Source organism: Triturus cristatus, chromosome 7 (assembly GCF_964204655.1).
Source record: "Triturus cristatus chromosome 7, aTriCri1.1, whole genome shotgun sequence".
Lineage (NCBI taxonomy): Eukaryota > Metazoa > Chordata > Amphibia > Caudata > Salamandridae > Triturus > Triturus cristatus.
The window spans coordinates 1791717518-1791723517 of record NC_140590.1 but is presented as its reverse complement, the minus strand read 5'-3'; positions in this window follow the sequence as shown (position 1 = coordinate 1791723517).

Sequence of the window (6000 nt, the reverse complement as noted above, 5' to 3'; positions counted from 1 at the left end):
ACTGCCCGAACACCACTGCACTGCCCTAAACCCAGAAACACCAGCCCGAGCACGACCCCTACACTACACAAACACCACTGCACTACACTAAACCCTAAAACACTACCCCCAGCACGACCCCTACACTACACAAACACCACTGCACTACCCTAAACCCTAAAACACTACCCCCTGCACTACCCAAACACAAATGCACTACCCTAAACCCTAAAACACAACCCCCAGGAGTACCCCCTACACTACCCAAACACCATTGCACTACCCTAAACCCTAAACCACTACCCCCAGCAGTACCCCATACACTACCCAAACAGCGCTGCACTACCCTAATCCCTAAAACACTACCCCCCACATGACCCCCTACACTACCCAAACAGCACTGCACTACAATAAACCCTAACACTCTCCGCCAGCACAACTCCCTACACTGCACAAACACCACTGCACTACCTTAAACCCTAAATATACCCCAACATGACCCCCTACACTACCCAAACACCATTGCACTACCCTAAACCCTAAACCACTACCCCCAGCAGTACCCCCTACACTACCCAAACAGCGCTGCACTACCCTAAACTGTGAAACACCAGCCCCAGCATGACCGCCTACACTGCCCGAGCACCACTGCACTGCCTTAAACAGTGAAACACCAGCCCCAGCACGCCCCCTACACTGTCCGAACACCACCGCACTGCCCTAAACCCTGAGACACCACCCCAGCAAGACCCCCTTAACTGCCCAAACAACACATCCCTGAAACACCACCCCCCTGCAAACCCCCTATACTGCCCAAACACCACGGCACTGCCCTAAACCCTGAAACACCATTCTCCCCGCACGACCCCCCACACTGCCTGAACACCACTGCACTGCCCTAAACCCTGAAACACCAGCCCCAGCACGACCCCATATACTACACAAACACCACTGCACTACCCTAAACCCTAAAACACTACACACAGCATGAACCCCTACAGTACACAAACACCACTGCACTACCCTAAACCCTAAAACACTACCCCCTACACTGCCCAAACACCACTGCACTGCCCTAAACCCTAAAACACTATCCCCAGCACAACCTCCTACACTACACAAACACCACTGCACTACCCTAAGCCCTAAAAACTACTACCCCCAGCATGACCCCCTACAGTAAACAAACATCACTGCACTACCCTAAACCTTGAAACGCTAACCCCAGCATAACACACTACACAGTCCGAACACCAGTGCACTGCCCTAAACACTGAAACACCACCCCCAGCACGACCCACTACACAGCCCGAACACCACTGCACTGCCCTAAACCCTAAAACACCACTCCCAGCACGACCCCCTACACGGCCTTAACACCACGGCACTGCCCTAAACCTTGAAACACCACCTCCAGAACGACCCCCTACACTGCCTGAACACCGCTGCTCTGCCCTTATTCCTGAAACACCACCCCCCTGCACAACCCCCTACACTTGCTGAACACCACTGCACTGCCCTAAACCCTGAAACACCACACCCCTGCAAGACCCCCTACAATGACCGAACACCACTGCACTGCCCTAAACCCTAAAACAACATTCTCCCGGCACGACCCCCCACACTGCCCGAACACCACTGCACTGCCCTAAACCCTGAAACACAAGCCCCAGCACGACCCCATAAACTACAAAAGCACCACTGCACTACCCTAAACCCTAAAACACTACACCCAGTACAACGCCCTATACTACACAAACACCACTGCACTACCCTAAACCCTAAAACACTACCCTCTACACTAACCAAACACCAATGCACTACCCTAAACCCTAGAACACTACCCCCAGCAGTACCCCCTACACTACCCAAACACCATTGCACTACCCTAAACCCTAAAACACTACCCTTAGCTGCAACCCCATTACTACCCAAACACCACTGCACTACCCTAAACCCTAAAACACTACCCCAGCATGACCACCTACACTACACAAACACCACTGCACTGCCCTAAACCCTAAAACACTTTCCCCAGCATGACCCCCTACACTACACCAACATCACTGCACTACCCTAAACCCTAAAACACTACCACCAGCATGACCCCCTACACAACACAAACATAACTGCACTACCCCGAACACTAAACACTACCACCAGCACGACCCTTACACTAAACAAACACCACTGCACTACCCTAAACCCTGAAGCACCAGCCCTAGCACGACCCCCTACCCTGCCCAAATATCACTGCACTGCCCTAAACCCTGAAACACCACCACCCGCAAGACCCCTTAAACTATCCGAACACCACGGCCCTAAGCCCTGAGACACCACCCCCAGCAAGACCTCCTACACAGCCTAAACACCACTGCACTGCCCTAAACCCTGAAACACCACCCCCAGCTCGACCCCCTACACTGCCCGAACACCTCTGCACTGCCCTAAACCCTGAAACACCATTCTCCCGGCACGACTCCCCACACTCCCCGAACACCACTGCACTGCCCTAAACCCTGAAACACCAGCCCCAGCACGACCCCATATACTTCACAAACACCACTGTACTACCCTAAACCCTAAAACGCTACACCCAGCATGACCCCCTACACTACACAAAAACCAATGCACTACCCTAGACCCTATAACACTACCCCCAGCAGTACCCCCTACACAACCCAAACACCATTGCACTACCCTAAAACACTACCCCATGCAGTACCCCCTACACTACCCAAACACCACTGCACTACCATAAACATTAAAACACTACCACAGCACGACCCCCAACACTACCCAAAGACCACTGCACTACCCTAAACTCTAAAACACTACCCCACAGCATGCCCCCTACAGTACCCAAACACCACTGCACTGCCCTAGACCCTAAAACACTACCCCCTACACTACCCAAACACCAAAGCACTACCTTAAACCCTAAACACTACCCCTAGCAGTACCCCTACACTACCCAAACACAATTGCACTACCCTAAACCCTAAAACACTACCCCCAGCAGTACCCCTACACTACACAAACATCACTGCACTACCCTAAACCCTGAAACACCAGCCCCAGCATGACCCCCTACACTGCCCGAACACCACTGCACTGCCCTAAACCCTGAAACATCACCCCCCAAGACCCCTTAAACTACCCGAACACCTTGGCCCTAAACCCTGAAACACCAACCCCAGCAAGACCCCCTACCCAGCCTGAACACCACTGCACTGCCTTAAACACTGAAACACCAACCCCAGCTCAACCCCCTACACTGCCCGAACACCACTGCACTGCCCTAAACCCTAAAACACTACCCCCAGCACGACCCCGTGCACTACACAAACAACACTGCACTACCCTAAACCCTAAAACACTACCACAGCACGACCCCCTACACTACAAAAACAACGCTGCACTACACTAAACCCTAAAACACTACCCCCTACACTACCCAAACACCAATACACTACCCTAAACCCTAAAACAAATCCCCCAGTGGTACCCCCTACACTACCCAAACACCATTGCACTACACTAAACCCTAAAACACTACCCCCAGCAGTACCCCCTACACTACCCAAACACTACTGCACTACCCTAAACCCTAAACCACTACCCCAGCACGACTCGCTACGCTACCCAAACACCACTGCACTACCTTAAACCCTAAAAAACTACCCCCAGCACAAAGCCCTATATTACCCAAACACCACTGCACTACCCTAAACCCTAAATCTACCCCAGCACGACCCCCTACACTACTCAAACACAACTGCACTAACCTATACCCTAAACCAACTGTCAGCTCGAACCCCTACACTACCCAAACTCCACAGCACTACACTAAACCCTAAAACACTACTCCCAGCAGTACCCCCTAAACTACCCAAACACCATAGCACTGCTCTAAACCCTAAACCACTACCCCCAGCATGACCCCCTACAATATCCAAACACCACTGCACTACCCTAAAACCTAAAACACCAACCCAGCACGACCCCCTATACTACACCAACACCACTGCACTACCCTAAACCCTAAAACACTACCCCAGCATGACCCCTTACACTACCCAATCACCACTGCACTACCCTAAAACACTATCCCCAGCATGACTCCCTACACTACCCAAACATCACTGCACTACCCTAAACCGGAAATCTACCCCAAAAAAGACCCCTACACTACACAAACATCACTTCACTACCCTAAGGCACTAACCCCAGCACGACCCCCTACACTACCCAAACACCACTGCATTACTCTAAACCCTATAACGCCACCCTCAGCACGACCCCCTACTCTACCCAAACACCACTGCACTACCCTAAACCCTATAACACTACCCCCAGCACGACTCCCTACTCTGCCCGAACACCGCTGCCCTAAACCCTGAAACACCACCCCCAGCAAGACCCCCTATACTGCCCGAAAACCACTGCACTGTCCTCAACCCTGGAACACCAGCCCCAGAACGACCCCCTACACTGCCCGAACACCACTGCACTGCCCTAAACCCTAAACACCAGCCCCAGAACGACCCCCTACACTGCCCGAACACCACTGCACTGCCCTAAACCCTAAACACCAGCCACAGCACGACCCGCTACACTGTCCAAACAACACTTCTCTGCCCTAAACCCTGAAACACCACCCCCACATGACCTCCCACACTGCCTGAACAACACTGCACTGCCCTAAACCCTGAAACACCACCCCAGCACGACCCCCTACACTGCCCGAACACCATTTCACTGCCCTAAACCCTGAAACACCACCCCCGCACGACCCCCTACACTGCCCGAACACCAATGCCCTAAACCCCAAAACACCCCCCCAGCACGACCACCTACACTGCCCGAACACCATTGTCCTAACCCCTGAAACTCCACCCCCAGCATGGCCCCACTACACTGCCCGAACACCACTGACCTAAAGCCTGAAACACCACCCCCACCACGACCCCCTAAACTGCACAAACACCACTGCACTACCCTAAACCCTTAAACACCACCCCCTACACTACACAAACACCACTGCACTACCCTAAACCCTAAAACACAACCCTCAGCATGACCCCCTACACTTCCCAAACATCACTGCACTACCCTAAATCCTAAAACACTACCCCCAGCAGTACACCCTACACTACACAAACACCATTGCACTACCCTAAACCCTAAAACACTACCCCCAGCAGTACCCCCTACATTACCCAAACACCACTGCACTACCATAATCCTTAAAACACTACCACAGCACGACCCCCAACACTACCCAAAGACCACTGCACTACCCAAATCTCTAAAACACTACCCCCAACATGGCCCCTACAGTACCCAAACACCACTGCACTGCCCTAAACCCTAAAACACTACCCCCAGCACGACCCCTTACACTACCCAAACATCACTGCACTACCCTAAACCCTAAAACACTACCCCCAGCATGACCCCCTACACTACACAAACACCACTGCACTGCCCTAAACCCTAAAACACTACCCCCTGCACTACCCAAACACCAATGCACTACCTTAAACCCTAAAACACTAACCCCAGCAGTACCCCTACACTACCCAAACACAATTGCACTACCCTAAACCCTAAAACACTACCCCCAGCAGTTCCCCTATACTACAAATACATCACTGCACTACCCTAAACCCTGAAACACCAGCCCCAGCATGACCCCCTACACTGCCCGAACATCACTGCACTGCCATAAACCCTGAAACATCCCCCCCAAGACCCCTTAAACTACCCAAACACCTGGGCTCTAAACCCTGAAACACCAACCCCAGCAAGATCCCCTACACTGCCCGAACACCACTGCATTGCCCTAAACACTGAAACACCACCCCCAGCTCAACCCCCTACACTGCCCGAACACCAGTGCACTGCCCTAAACACTGAAACACCACCCCCAGCACGACCCCCTACACAGCCCGAACACCACTGCACTGCCCTAAACCCTAAAACACCACCCCCAGCACGACCCCCTACACGGCCTTA